This window comes from Ranitomeya imitator, chromosome 1 (genome assembly GCF_032444005.1).
Source record: "Ranitomeya imitator isolate aRanImi1 chromosome 1, aRanImi1.pri, whole genome shotgun sequence".
NCBI classification, from domain to species: domain Eukaryota; kingdom Metazoa; phylum Chordata; class Amphibia; order Anura; family Dendrobatidae; genus Ranitomeya; species Ranitomeya imitator.
The window spans coordinates 754,685,239-754,701,334 of NC_091282.1; the positions used below are offsets into that span (position 1 = coordinate 754,685,239).

The following is a 16,096-nucleotide window of genomic DNA, read 5'->3' on the forward strand; positions in this document are numbered from 1 at the left end:
CGGCGATCCGGGGGGCCCCAGGGCAGAATGCTGGAGACACTGGAGCAGAATGCTGGACACACTGGAGGCAGACTGCTGGAGACACTGGTGCACAATGCTGGAGACACTGGGGGCAGAATGCTGGAGACACTGGGGGCAGAATGCTGGACACACTGGGGGCAGAATGCTGGAGACACTGGTGCACAATGCTGGAGACACTGGGGGCAGAATACTGGAGACACTGGGGGCAGAATGCTGGAGACACTGGGAGCAGAATGCTGGAGACACTGGGGGCAGAATGCTGGAGACACTGGGGGCAGAATGCTGGAGACACTGGGGGCAGAATGCTGGAGACACTGGGGCAGAATGCTGGAGACACATTGGGGGCAGAATGCTGGATACACTGGGGCAGAATGCTGGAGACACTGGGGGCAGAATGCTGGAGACACTGGGGCAGAATGCTGAGACACTGGGGGCAGAATGCTGGAGACACTGGGGCAGAATGCTGGAGACACTGGGGACAGAATGCTGGAGACACTGGGGCAGAATGCTGGAGACACATTGGGGGCAGAATGCTGGAGACACTGGGGCAGAATGCTGGAGACACTGGGGGAGAATGCTGGAGACACTGGGGGCAGAATGCTGGAGACACTGGGGGCAGAATGCTGGAGACACTGGGGGCAGAATGCTGGAGACACATTGGGGGCAGAATGCTGGACACATTGGGGCAGAATGCTGGAGAAATAGGGGGCATAATGGAGATACTGGGCATGATTGGATCATGGGGCAGGATGGATACGATGGAGACAGATGGGGCAGGATGGGGAATCATATGGGGCAGAATGAATACTCATGAGGGCAGGATGGGAGAACATATGGCTGACACCAGGAATGAGACACACGGGAGCCAGGATGGCGAATATTATTACCATAGGGGCTAATTAAGGGATATTATTACTGCAGTGATGTATTTATTTTATTTTTTGAGTATACAGTTTTAAATGGGGGGGGGCAGTCCTGTTACTGTGTAGAGTGATACTATGTCGCCTTTTTTTCGTCATGTGGTGTAATGTAGAAGTTGGGAAAAATTAATGTGTTCTATAAGCGGAACTCATACAATAGAGAAAAACAAGGCGCACAACCGTGAATCAAATAAGCGGAACTCAAGATAACTGTGTTATTTCCTGCAGAGATGAGCCCTGGCTGGAATACGTGATGGCAATCTGTGCTGGATGAAAAACAAAGATGAAGGACTTCACCTAGAGATGTCACTGGTGAGTCAGTGTGTTACCTATACACTGACACTATACACTGTATACTATATACAGAGGTCCTCTGTATAATGTCAACAGTGATCACTGTATTACCTATACATTATATACAGAGCTCCTGTGTATAATAACACCAGTGATCACTATTACCTGTACACAGACACTGCATACTAAGTCCAGATCTCCTGTGTATAATGGCAATGATGGTGATAGTTTTGTGGGTTTTTTTTTTTATTACTGATCAGTATTGTAGTATTCAGTCACTATGTGGTGGTAACATGTGGTCTGGACATGGTGTTCTGGTATTTGTCCATTGTATGTGCTATTTGGTCACTATGTGGTGGTAATATGGTGTCTGGTCATGGTGTGGTGGTATTTGTTCCTTGTATGTGATATTATTCAGTTATTGGTGGTAATATGTGGTCTGGTCATGGTGTTGTGGTATTTGTTTCCTGTATTTGATATTATTTGATCATTGTGGTGGTAATATGTGGTCTGGACATGGTGCAGCGGTATTTGTTCTTTGAATGTGATATTATTGATCATTTAAAAAATTTAAAAATAAATAAAAAAATATACCTAAATTGTATTGCATATTTTAACAAATATTTAATAGGTTACAATAGAGTAGGACACAGCCAAAAGTGTCTACCGTGTTATGGTGGCGGCATAAAAAATCTTTTGGCCAAAACAAAAGCTGCCGGCTATATGTGTGATCTGGTGATGGGAACTGTTAATGTGTGATAGGTGAAAACAGCAACAGGAACATGTTCATGGGTGCCACCCAGTAATCCAATGTGAAGATAGATGCAACACTGGTCCTTAGAGTAGCTCTCCAAATCCAGCAGGGTGGACAAGACAACACACTATTACATGGCAGATAATCCCCTATTTCTAACAGTCCAACTAGTGGCACCATTATCTGGCCACAGTAACACATCCTAGCCCTTCAAAGACACAGCACCAATAACAACCCCTAACATGTGTCTGCCTCTTGGGATCAGTCCCTGGGTGAGCAGAGGTTCTCATAACCCATCTCCTTAAACATCAATGAGCAAGCAGTTGGACAGGATGACACTTGAGATCCCTTCCAACTCTAACATTCCATGATCATCGGAGTATAGAAAAATACCCCCAAAACACTCAAAAACAAAAATCTTTATTTATTTTTGCATACAACAATACATAATAGCAAGAAAAACACAAATATAGAGATAATGAATAATGAAAGAACAATATGCTGGGTAAGCAATACCATCCCATAGATGCAGTCCAGTTACAAGTTTTTAGACACATGCCTACATTTGTAATTATGCAGATACATCAAAATGACTAAACACACTGATTAACATACACCATAAATTAATGCGCCAATGGTACAATAATAATAATTTAATAATAATTTTATTTCTATAGCGCCAACATATTCTGCAGCACTTTACATTTTAGAGGGGACTTGTACTGTCAATGAAAACTATTTTTTTTGCCTTTACACTTAACATTCCATAGTGGCAACCTTGTGTCTACTACAGGGGTGGGGAATCTTTTTTCTGCCAAGGGCCATTTGGATATTTATACCATCCTTTGGGGGCCGTACAAACTCCACCCACAAAGTACATCCTGACTCTAGCACTAGTTTCAGGATGTAATCATTCATTGCATGCCCTTCAATGTTCAATAGTGAACACTGCGTGTGTGTGCTCACAGAGCAAGAAGAAATTAATGAGCTGGTTGTAATCAAAATACATCTCCCTGCCCAAAAATGCGGTCCATGAGAATCTGCTCGGGGGCCTGATAAAAGGTCATCAAGGGCTGTAAATGGCCCTGAGCCTGAGGTTCCCCACCCCTGGTCTACTATGAGTCCATTTGAGAGAAAAGGTCCAATCTTGGTTGGTCTACCTTTGCTATTAGGTGTCAATTACCGTTGTAGGACTCTCTTTTATAGAACATATTTATTGTTTTCAAATAAGGGGATTGGTCCAAGAGTCATGGAAAGGGTGGTGAAGAGGAAGCAAAAATCAAGCCCTCCAGTTCTAGATGATAAAACTAAACAGTAAAACAAATAGGGGGACACTTTGATCTTGGCTAATGGGCCATATCTCTGATGTTTATGCCACAGGCCTTGGTTAATAATGACAAATGATTTTATGCCAATAGCATAGCAGAGAGTATTTTCAGATGCAAACGGAATCTGATAAGATGCAACATATGCCGACACAGACCATGTTGCCAAAGCTACACCCATGGGGAGCCAATGTGCATTGATAGTAAGAGTTTTGGCTGATTGTGGCGAGTAGGGTTGAGCGAAACGGGTCGAACATTTTCAAAAGTCGCCGACTTTTGGCTAAGTCGGGGTTTCATGAAACCCGATCCGACCCCTGTGCGGGGTCGGCCATGCGGTACGCGACTTTCGCGCCAAAGTCGCGTTTCAATGACGCGAAAAGCGCCATTTCTCAGCCAATGAAGGTAAACGCAGAGTGTGGGCAGCGTGATGACATAGGTCCTGGTCCCCACCATCTTAGAGAAGGGCATTGCAGTGATTGGCTTGCTGTCTGCAACGTCACAGGGGCTATAAAGAGGCGTTCCCGCCGACCGCCATCTTACTGCTGCTGATCTGAGCTTAGGGAGAGGTTGCTGCCGCTTTGTCAGAAGCAGGGATAGCGTTAGGCAGGGTCCATTAACCACAAAACCGCTTGTGCTGCAGCGATTTGCACTGTCCAACACCACCCTCGGTGTGCAGGGACAGTGGAAGTTTTTTTTTTTTTTTTTTCCCCTCAGCGCTGTAGCTCATTGGGCTGCCCTAGAAGGCTCCCTGATAGCTGCATTGCTGTGTGTACGCCGCTGTGCAAACCAACTGCTTTTTTCAAAGCACAAATCCTCTTGTTCCTTCCTTTCTGCACAGCTATCTTTTTTGTTTGTCCACACTTTTTATTTCATTTGTGCATCAGTCCACTCCTTATTGCTGCCTGCCATACCTGGCTGAGATTACTGCAGGCAGGGAGATAGTAGCTGCCTGCCATACCTGGCTGAGATTACTGCAGGCAGGGAGATAGTAATTGTAGGACATTCCCTGTTTTTTTTTTTTTTTTTTTTTTGGTGGGAGATTAAGATTGGCAATTTGGCATTTCTGCTAGAGTGCCATCCCTGTGTGTGCCATCTCTCTCACATAGTGGGCCATAGAAAGCCTTTTCATTTTTCTGTATTTTTTTTTGTGGGGTGTATAAATTCTCCCTGATAAAAATACAGTGGGAGATTAATATTGGCCTTTGGGCTTGTGTGCCAGTCCTGAGTGTGCCATCTCTCTCACAAATAGTGGGCCATAGAAAGCCTATTTAATTTTTTTTTTGGTTTTATAAATTTTCCCTGAAAAAAGGGAGATTAATATTGGCCTCTGGGCTTGTGTGCCAGTTGTGAGCGTGCCATCTGTGCCAGTCCTGAGCGTGCCATCTCTCTCACAAATAGTGGGCCATAGAAAGCCTATTTAAATATTTTTTTGGTTTTATAAATTCTCCCAGAAAAAAAGGGAGATTAATATTGGCCTCTGGGCTTCTGTGCCAGTCCTGAGCGTGCCATCTGTGCCAGTCCTGAGCGTCCCATCTCTCTCACAAATAGTGGGCCATAGAAAGCCTATTTAATTTTTTTTTTGGTTTTATAAATTTTCCCTGAAAAAAGGGAGATTAATATTGGCCTCTGGGCTTGTGTGCCAGTTGTGAGCGTGCCATCTGTGCCAGTCCTGAGCGTGCCATCTCTCTCACAAATAGTGGGCCATAGAAAGCCTATTTAATTTTTTTTTTGGTTTTATAAATTTTCCCTGAAAAAAGGGAGATTAATATTGGCCTCTGGGCTTCTGTGCCAGTCCTGAGCGTGCCATCTGTGCCAGTCCTGAGCGTCCCATCTCTCTCACAAATAGTGGGCCATAGAAAGCCTATTTAATTTTTTTTTTGGTTTTATAAATTTTCCCTGAAAAAAGGGAGATTAATATTGGCCTCTGGGCTTGTGTGCCAGTTGTGAGCGTGCCATCTGTGCCAGTCCTGAGCGTGCCATCTCTCTCACAAATAGTGGGCCATAGAAAGCCTATTTAATTTTTTTTTGGGTTTTATAAATTTTCCCTGAAAAAAGGGAGATTAATATTGGCCTCTGGGCTTGTGTGCCAGTTGTGAGCGTGCCATCTGTGCCAGTCCTGAGCGTGCCATCTCTCTCACAAATAGTGGGCCATAGAAAGCCTATTTAAATATTTTTTTGGTTTTATAAATTCTCCCAGAAAAAAAGGGAGATTAATATTGGCCTCTGGGCTTCTGTGCCAGTCCTGAGCGTGCCATCTGTGCCAGTCCTGAGCGTCCCATCTCTCTCACAAATAGTGGGCCATAGAAAGCCTATTTAATTTTTTTTTTGGTTTTATAAATTTTCCCTGAAAAAAGGGAGATTAATATTGGCCTCTGGGCTTGTGTGCCAGTTGTGAGCGTGCCATCTGTGCCAGTCCTGAGCGTGCCATCTCTCTCACAAATAGTGGGCCATAGAAAGCCTATTTAAATATTTTTTTGGTTTTATAAATTCTCCCAGAAAAAAAGGGAGATTAATATTGGCCTCTGGGCTTCTGTGCCAGTCCTGAGCGTGCCATCTGTGCCAGTCCTGAGCGTCCCATCTCTCTCACAAATAGTGGGCCATAGAAAGCCTATTTAATTTTTTTTTTGGTTTTATAAATTTTCCCTGAAAAAAAGGGAGATTAATATTGGCCTCTGGGCTTGTGTGCCAGTTGTGAGCGTGCCATCTGTGCCAGTCCTGAGCGTGCCATCTCTCTCACAAATAGTGGGCCATAGAAAGCCTATTTAATTTTTTTTTTGGTTTTATAAATTTTCCCTGAAAAAAGGGAGATTAATATTGGCCTCTGGGCTTGTGTGCCAGTTGTGAGCGTGCCATCTGTGCCAGTCCTGAGCGTGCCATCTCTCTCACAAATAGTGGGCCATAGAAAGCCTATTTAAATATTTTTTTGGTTTTATAAATTCTCCCAGAAAAAAAGGGAGATTAATATTGGCCTCTGGGCTTCTGTGCCAGTCCTGAGCGTGCCATCTGTGCCAGTCCTGAGCGTCCCATCTCTCTCACAAATAGTGGGCCATAGAAAGCCTATTTTTTTTTTGGGGGGGGTTTTAGAAATTCTCCCTGGAAAAAAAAAGGGAGATTAATATTGCCCTTTGGGCTTGTGTGCCAGTACTAAGCGTTCCATCTCTCTCTCTCTCTCTTAGTCAGTGGGCCATAGAACGCCTATTTTTGGTTTTATTTGTTTTCTAAATTCTCCCTGAAAAAATCATTTTATTTTATTTGGTTTCTAAATTCTTCCTGATAAAATCATATTTTTTTTATTATTTTTTTTTCTAAAGTCTCCCTGAAAAAAAAAAAAAAAAAAAAAAAACAGTGGGAGATTAATATTGGCCTTTCTGCTTGTGTGCCAGTCTTGACTCCTGGGTGTGCCATCTCTCTCTCTCTCTCTCTCTCTCTCTCTCTCTCTCTCTCTCTCTCTCTCTCCAATTGTGGTCCATAGAAAGCCTATATTTTTTTTCCTTGATTTGGGTTCCAAAATCTACCAGAGAAAATAACTCCATCAATCATTGGTAGAAAAATATTGGCCTCTGGGCTTGTGTGCCACTCCTGATTCCTGTGTGCGTCATCTCTCAGTCAGTGGGCCATAGAACGCCTATTTTTGGTTTTATTTGTTTTCTAAATTCTCCCTGAAAAAATCATTTTATTTTATTTGGTTTCTAAATTCTTCCTGATAAAATCATATTTTTTTTATTTTTTTTTTTTCTAAAGTCTCCCTGAAAAAAAAAAAAAAAAAAAAAAAACAGTGGGAGATTAATATTGGCCTTTCTGCTTGTGTGCCAGTCTTGACTCCTGGGTGTGCCATCTCTCTCTCTCTCTCTCTCTCTCTCTCTCTCTCCAATTGTGGTCCATAGAAAGCCTATATTTTTTTTCCTTGATTTGGGTTCCAAAATCTACCAGAGAAAATAACTCCATCAATCATTGGTAGAAAAATATTGGCCTCTGGGCTTGTGTGCCACTCCTGATTCCTGTGTGCGTCATCTCTCACTCAGTGGCCCATAGAAAGCATATAGTTTGTTACATTTGTTTTCTAAATTCTCCCTGCAAAAATCAATTTTTTTTTTTTTGGGGGGGTTTCTAAAGTGTTCCTGAAAAAAATAAAAATAAAAAACAAATAATAGTGTGACATTAATATTAACATTTGTGCTTCAGTGACAGTCCTGCGTGTGGGGCATCTCTCTAATTTGCAGCCACCAAAAAAAGAGTGTGTAACATTGTGCCTGATTTTCGCGGTGGTCTCACCAACCTGTAAAGGGGTAGCTAAATCATACTGAAGTTATAGCTCACCGTGTAAGTTGTGTGACTGCAACAAATAACGTTAGTTTGGTTACGTTTTTAAAACAATGAGGAAGTCTAGTGGAAGAGGTCGTGGCCGGGGGCGTTCATTGTCAGCTGGTAATGAGGGTAGTGGTAGTGGTGGAGCATCAGGTGGTCGTGGGGAAAAAAATATTGCACCTAAGTCTGGAGCTGTGGAGCCAGGTTCGTCGTCCGGCTACACAAGGCCTCGAACGCTCCCTTTTCTGGGATTAGGAAAACCGCTTTTAAAGCCGGAGCAGCAAGAGCAAGTTTTGGCTTATCTTGCTGACTCAGCCTCTAGCTCTTTTGCCTCCTCTCGTGAAACTGGTAAAAGTAAAAGCAGCGCGTCGTTAGTGGATGTTCACGGTCAGGGACAAGTCACTTCCTTGTCCTCTTCAGCAAAAACAACAACAGAGAAGAATGCAGCAGGCGACACAACGGGTTACTCCATGGAGCTCTTTACACATACCGTCCCTGGCTTAGAAAGTGAAGCAGTTAACAGTCCATGCCCATTACAAATTGAATCTGACATGGAGTGCACTGACGCACAGCCACAGCCAGACTACTATGCTGGTCCTTTGACTCAGACCACAACATTGCCCTCGCAGGGTGCTGATCAAGAATCAGACCCTGATGAGACTATGTTGCCCCATCACGAACGCTATACCACCGAACGACACGGTGACACAGACGAAGTTGCGCAGGAGGTACAAGAAGAGTTATTAGATGACCCAGTTCTTGACCCCGATTGGCAGCCATTGGGGGAACAGGGTGCAGGCGGCAGCAGTTCTGAAGCAGAGGAGGAGGAGGGGCCGCAGCAGGCATCAACATCGCCACAGGTTCCATCTGCCGGGCCCGTATCTTGCCCAAAACGCGTGGCAAAGCCAAAACCTGGTGGAGGACAGCGTGGCCATCCGGTTAAAGCTCAGTCTGCAATGCCTGAAAAGGTATCCGATGCTAGAAAGAGTGCAGTCTGGCATTTTTTTAAACAACATCCAATTGATCAGCGCAAAGTCATCTGTCAAAAATGTTCTACTTCCTTAAGCAGAGGTCAGAATCTGAAAAGTCTCAATACTAGTTGCATGCATAGACATTTAACCACCATGCATTTGAAAGCTTGGACTAACTACCAAACGTCCCTTAAGGTTGTTGCACCCTCGGCCAATGAAGCTAGTCATCAACGCAACATCCCTTCCGGCAGTGTAGGACCACCATTTAGCGCACCACCTGCTGTATCTGTGCAGGTATCTTTGCCAGGCCAAAGCAGTCAGGGTCAGGGAATCACCAGTTTCGTAGTAGGAAACACTGCATCTAGGGCACCGGCGGCAACAATACCATCTCCCACCGTCTCTCAGTCTGCCATGTCCATCGGCACCCCCGCTAGTTCCACGATCTCCATCTCTCCAGTCCAGCTCACCCTACATGAGACTATGGTTAGAAAAAGGAAGTACTTAGCCTCGCATCCGCGTACACAGGGTTTGAACGCCCACATAGCTAGACTAATCTCGTTAGAGATGATGCCCTACCGGTTAGTTGAAAGCGAAGCTTTCAAAGACCTGATGGACTACGCTGTACCACGCTACGAGCTACCCAGTCGACACTTTTTTTCCAGAAAAGCCATCCCAGCCCTCCACCAGCATGTTAAAGAGCGCATCGTCCATGCACTCAGGCAATCTGTGAGCACAAAGGTGCACCTGACAACAGATGCATGGACCAGTAGGCATGGCCAGGGACGTTACGTGTCCATCACGGCACACTGGGTAAATGTGGTGGATTCAGGGTCCACAGGGGACAGCAAGTTTGGGACAGTTCTGCCTAGCCCACGGTCTAGTAAACAGTTGTCTGTAGCCGTTCGCACCCCCTCCTCCTCCTCCTCCTCCTCGTCCTCCTGCAGAAGCAAGAGCTCGTCCACAGACCGCAGTCGCACAAACACTCCATCCGCACCTGCCACTGTTGCACACCAGGTCTCCCATTATGGGGCAGCTACTGGCATACGTCAGCAGGCTGTATTGGCTATGAAGTGTTTGGGCGACAATAGACACACCGCGGAAGTTCTGTCCGAGTTCTTGCAGCAAGAAACGCAGTCGTGGCTGGGCACTGTAGATCTTGAGGCAGGCAAGGTAGTGAGTGATAACGGAAGGAATTTCATGGCTGCCATCTCCCTTTCCCAACTGAAACACATTCCTTGCCTGGCTCACACCTTAAACCTGGTGGTGCAGTGCTTCCTGAAAAGTTATCCGGGGTTATCCGACCTGCTCCTCAAAGTGCGTGGACTTTGCGCACATATCCGCCGTTCGCCTGTACACTCCAGCCGTATGCAGACCTATCAGCGTTCTTTGAACCTTCCCCAGCATCGCCTAATCATAGACGTTGCAACAAGGTGGAACTCAACACTGCACATGCTTCAGAGATTGTGCGAACAGAGGCGGGCTGTTATGTTTTTGTGGGAGGATACACATACACGGGCAGGCAGTAGGATGGCAGACATGGAGTTGTCAGGTGTGCAGTGGTCGAAGATTCAAGACATGTGTCAAGTCCTTCAGTGTTTTGAGGAATGCACACGGCTGGTTAGTGCAGACAACGCCATAATAAGCATGAGCATCCCCCTAATGCGTCTGCTGATGCAAAGTTTGACGCACATAAAGGATCAGGCGTCTGCACCAGAGGAAGAGGAAAGCCTTGATGACAGTCAGCGATTGTCTGGTCAGGGCAGTGTACATGACGAGGTACCGGGCGAAGAGGAGGTGGAGGATGAGGAGGATGATGGGGATGAGTATATTTTTAATGAGGAAGCTTTCCCGGGGGCACGGGAAATTGGTGGCGTGGCAAGGCCGGGTTCTGGTTTTTTGAGGGACACAAGTGACGTAGATTTGCCTGCAACTGCCCCTCAACCAAGCACAACCGCAGATTTGACAACGGGAACTTTGGCCCACATGGCGGATTATGCCTTGCGTATCCTCAAAAGGGACACACGCATTACAAAAATGATGAACGATGACGATTACTGGTTGGCCTGCCTCCTTGATCCTCGCTATAAAGGCAAATTGCAAAATATTATGCCACATGAGAACTTGGAACTAATATTAGCAACAAAACAATCAACTCTTGTTGACCGTTTGCTTCTGGCATTCCCTGCACACAGCGCCCGTGATCGTTCTCACACGAGCTCCAGGGGCCAGCAGACCAGAGGTGTTAGAGGGGCAGAAATCAGAAGTGGCGTTGGCCAGAGGGGTTTTCTGACCAGGTTGTGGAGTGATTTTTCTATGACCGCAGACAGGACAGGTACTGCAGCATCAATTCAAAGTGACAGGAGACAACATTTGTCCAGTATGGTTACAAACTATTTTTCATCCCTTATCGACGTTCTCCCTCAACCGTCATTCCCATTTGATTACTGGGCATCCAAATTAGACACCTGGCCAGAATTGGCAGAATATGCATTGCAGGAGCTTGCTTGCCCGGCAGCTAGTGTCCTATCAGAAAGAGTATTCAGTGCTGCAGGTTCAATACTAACAGAAAAAAGGACTCGTCTGGCTACCCAAAATGTAGATGATCTAACCTTCATTAAAATGAACCACAACTGGATTTCAAAATCTTTTGCCCCACCCTGCCCGGCTGACACCTAGCTTTCCTATGAAAAGGTCTTGCCTGTGGACTATTCTGAATGACTTTTCCAATCTCGTAATTTTCTTCACCTGATTGTCCAGCATACGACATGTTTCCACCTCACGAAATGGCCAAACTCCCCACACGGGGTCGTGCTATCGCCACTTTGCGCTTGGACCCTTGAGAGTGCTGTTTGTCTGAAGAGGTGGGTGAGCCCGCTTTTGGTCGACGGCACTGCCACTGGGTCCCTCATAGTACAATAAAGTGTCTCTGGCGGTGGTGGTGCGCACCCAACGTCAGACTCACCGTTGTAATATGAGGGGCCCTGTGCCTGTACCGCCGGCCACAAGCCAGTTCCCCCCCCCCAGCTCAAACAGTGCTCTACCACTAGCAAAATTATCTCTCACAGCTTCACCAATGTGTAGTCTAGGCGCTGACATCCTTCAATGCCTGGCACTGACAATACCATTGTTTTGACATTTTTGTTATGTTAGGCCTTCGAAGCCTGTCTGCGGTCACTCCTTCCACTAGACTTCCACTGACCAGACCACTGCTGCCCGTGTACCCCTGGAACCAATTTAAAATTGCCTACAGCCATGTGTTAATATTTTAGGCCTTCGATGCCTGTCTGTGGTCACTCCTTCCACTAGGCCTCCACTGACCACACCACTGCTGCCCGTGTACCCCTGGAACCAATTTAAAATTGCCTACAGCCATGTGTGATTATTTTAGGCCTTCGATGCCTGTCTGCGGTCACTCCTTCCACTAGGCCTCCACTGACCACACCACTGCTGCCCGTGTACCCCTGGAACCAATTTAAAATTGCCTACAGCCAGCCCAATTTTTTTATTTTAGGCCTTCGATGCCTGTCTGCGGTCCATTCTTTCAACTACTACTACACTGACCAGGGCACTGCTGCCCAAGTACCCCTGGAACCAATTTAAAATTGCCTACAGCCATGTGTTAATATTTTAGGCCTTCGATGCCTGTCTGCGGTCACTCCTTCCACTAGGCCTCCACTGACCACACCACTGCTGCCCGTGTAACCCTGGAACCAATTTAAAATTGCCTACAGCCATGTGTTATTATTTTAGGCCTTCGATGCCTGTCTGTGGTCACTCCTTCCACTAGGCCTCCACTGACCACACCACTGCTGCCCGTGTAACCCTGGAACCAATTTAAAATTGCCTACAGCCATGTGTTATTATTTTAGGCCTTCGATGCCTGTCTGCGGTCACTCCTTCCACTAGGCCTCCACTGACCACACCACTGCTGCCCGTGTACCCCTGGAACCAATTTAAAATTGCATACAGCCAGCCCAATTTTTTTATTTTAGGCCTTCGATGCCTGTCTGCGGTCCATTCTTTCAACTACTACTACACTGACCAGGGCACTGCTGCCCAAGTACCCCTGGAACCAATTTAATATTGCCTACAGCCATGTGTGATTATTTTAGGCCTTCGATGCCTGTCTGTGGTCACTCCTTCCACTAGGCCTCCACTGACCACACCACTGCTGCCCGTGTAACCCTGGAACCAATTTAAAATTGCCTACAGCTATGTGTGATTATTTTAGGCCTTCGATGCCTGTCTGTGGTCACTCCTTCCACTAGGCCTCCACTGACCACACCACTGCTGCCCGTGTACCCCTGGAACCAATTTAAAATTGCCTACAGCCATGTGTGATTATTTTAGGCCTTCGATGCCTGTCTGCGGTCACTCCTTCCACTAGGCCTCCACTGACCACACCACTGCTGCCCGTGTACCCCTGGAACCAATTTAAAATTGCCTACAGCCAGCCCAATTTTTTTATTTTAGGCCTTCGATGCCTGTCTGCGGTCCATTCTTTCAACTACTACTACACTGACCAGGGCACTGCTGCCCAAGTACCCCTGGAACCAATTTAAAATTGCCTACAGCCATGTGTTAATATTTTAGGCCTTCGATGCCTGTCTGCGGTCACTCCTTCCACTAGGCCTCCACTGACCACACCACTGCTGCCCGTGTAACCCTGGAACCAATTTAAAATTGCCTACAGCCATGTGTTATTATTTTAGGCCTTCGATGCCTGTCTGTGGTCACTCCTTCCACTAGGCCTCCACTGACCACACCACTGCTGCCCGTGTACCCCTGGAACCAATTTAAAATTGCCTACAGCCATGTGTGATTATTTTAGGCCTTCGATGCCTGTCTGCGGTCACTCCTTCCACTAGGCCTCCACTGACCACACCACTGCTGCCCGTGTACCCCTGGAACCAATTTAAAATTGCCTACAGCCATGTGTGATTATTTTAGGCCTTCGATGCCTGTCTGTGGTCACTCCTTCCACTAGGCCTCCACTGACCACACCACTGCTGCCCGTGTAACCCTGGAACCAATTTAAAATTGCCTACAGCCATGTGTGATTATTTTAGGCCTTCGATGCCTGTCTGTGGTCACTCCTTCCACTAGGCCTCCACTGACCACACCACTGCTGCCCGTGTACCCCTGGAACCAATTTAAAATTGCCTACAGCCATGTGTGATTATTTTAGGCCTTCGATGCCTGTCTGCGGTCACTCCTTCCACTAGACTTCCACTGACCAGACCACTGCTGCCCGTGTACCCCTGGAACCAATTTAAAATTGCCTACAGCCATGTGTTAATATTTTAGGCCTTCGATGCCTGTCTGTGGTCACTCCTTCCACTAGGCCTCCACTGACCACACCACTGCTGCCCGTGTACCCCTGGAACCAATTTAAAATTGCCTACAGCCATGTGTGATTATTTTAGGCCTTCGATGCCTGTCTGCGGTCACTCCTTCCACTAGGCCTCCACTGACCACACCACTGCTGCCCGTGTACCCCTGGAACCAATTTAAAATTGCCTACAGCCAGCCCAATTTTTTTATTTTAGGCCTTCGATGCCTGTCTGCGGTCCATTCTTTCAACTACTACTACACTGACCAGGGCACTGCTGCCCAAGTACCCCTGGAACCAATTTAAAATTGCCTACAGCCATGTGTTAATATTTTAGGCCTTCGATGCCTGTCTGCGGTCACTCCTTCCACTAGGCCTCCACTGACCACACCACTGCTGCCCGTGTAACCCTGGAACCAATTTAAAATTGCCTACAGCCATGTGTTATTATTTTAGGCCTTCGATGCCTGTCTGTGGTCACTCCTTCCACTAGGCCTCCACTGACCACACCACTGCTGCCCGTGTAACCCTGGAACCAATTTAAAATTGCCTACAGCCATGTGTTATTATTTTAGGCCTTCGATGCCTGTCTGCGGTCACTCCTTCCACTAGGCCTCCACTGACCACACCACTGCTGCCCGTGTACCCCTGGAACCAATTTAAAATTGCATACAGCCAGCCCAATTTTTTTATTTTAGGCCTTCGATGCCTGTCTGCGGTCCATTCTTTCAACTACTACTACACTGACCAGGGCACTGCTGCCCAAGTACCCCTGGAACCAATTTAATATTGCCTACAGCCATGTGTGATTATTTTAGGCCTTCGATGCCTGTCTGTGGTCACTCCTTCCACTAGGCCTCCACTGACCACACCACTGCTGCCCGTGTAACCCTGGAACCAATTTAAAATTGCCTACAGCTATGTGTGATTATTTTAGGCCTTCGATGCCTGTCTGTGGTCACTCCTTCCACTAGGCCTCCACTGACCACACCACTGCTGCCCGTGTACCCCTGGAACCAATTTAAAATTGCCTACAGCCATGTGTGATTATTTTAGGCCTTCGATGCCTGTCTGCGGTCACTCCTTCCACTAGGCCTCCACTGACCACACCACTGCTGCCTGTGTACCCCTGGAACCAATTTAAAATTGCCTACAGCCAGCCCAATTTTTTTATTTTAGGCCTTCGATGCCTGTCTGCGGTCCATTCTTTCAACTACTACTACACTGACCAGGGCACTGCTGCCCAAGTACCCCTGGAACCAATTTAAAATTGCCTACAGCCATGTGTTAATATTTTAGGCCTTCGATGCCTGTCTGCGGTCACTCCTTCCACTAGGCCTCCACTGACCACACCACTGCTGCCCGTGTAACCCTGGAACCAATTTAAAATTGCCTACAGCCATGTGTTATTATTTTAGGCCTTCGATGCCTGTCTGTGGTCACTCCTTCCACTAGGCCTCCACTGACCACACCACTGCTGCCCGTGTACCCCTGGAACCAATTTAAAATTGCCTACAGCCATGTGTGATTATTTTAGGCCTTCGATGCCTGTCTGCGGTCACTCCTTCCACTAGGCCTCCACTGACCACACCACTGCTGCCCGTGTACCCCTGGAACCAATTTAAAATTGCCTACAGCCATGTGTGATTATTTTAGGCCTTCGATGCCTGTCTGTGGTCACTCCTTCCACTAGGCCTCCACTGACCACACCACTGCTGCCCGTGTAACCCTGGAACCAATTTAAAATTGCCTACAGCCATGTGTGATTATTTTAGGCCTTCGATGCCTGTCTGTGGTCACTCCTTCCACTAGGCCTCCACTGACCACACCACTGCTGCCCGTGTACCCCTGGAACCAATTTAAAATTGCCTACAGCCATGTGTGATTATTTTAGGCCTTCGATGCCTGTCTGCGGTCACTCCTTCCACTAGGCCTCCACTGACCACACCACTGCTGCCCGTGTACCCCTGGAACCAATTTAAAATTGCCTACAGCCAGCCCAATTTTTTTATTTTAGGCCTTCGATGCCTGTCTGCGGTCCATTCTTTCAACTACTACTACACTGACCAGGGCACTGCTGCCCAAGTACCCCTGGAACCAATTTAAAATTGCCTACAGCCATGTGTTAATATTTTAGGCCTTCGATGCCTGTCTGCGGTCACTCCTTCCACTAG

The 16,096-nt window shown here is 46.8% G+C and overlaps 1 protein-coding gene across 2 annotated transcripts in view; it reads right to left on the reverse strand.

The window, feature by feature from the left end:
* The window catches only part of MDGA2 (MAM domain containing glycosylphosphatidylinositol anchor 2), a 1,083,460-nt gene that overhangs the window by 68,553 nt on the left and 998,811 nt on the right, over positions 1-16,096 (reverse strand). The window lies entirely within an intron of this gene.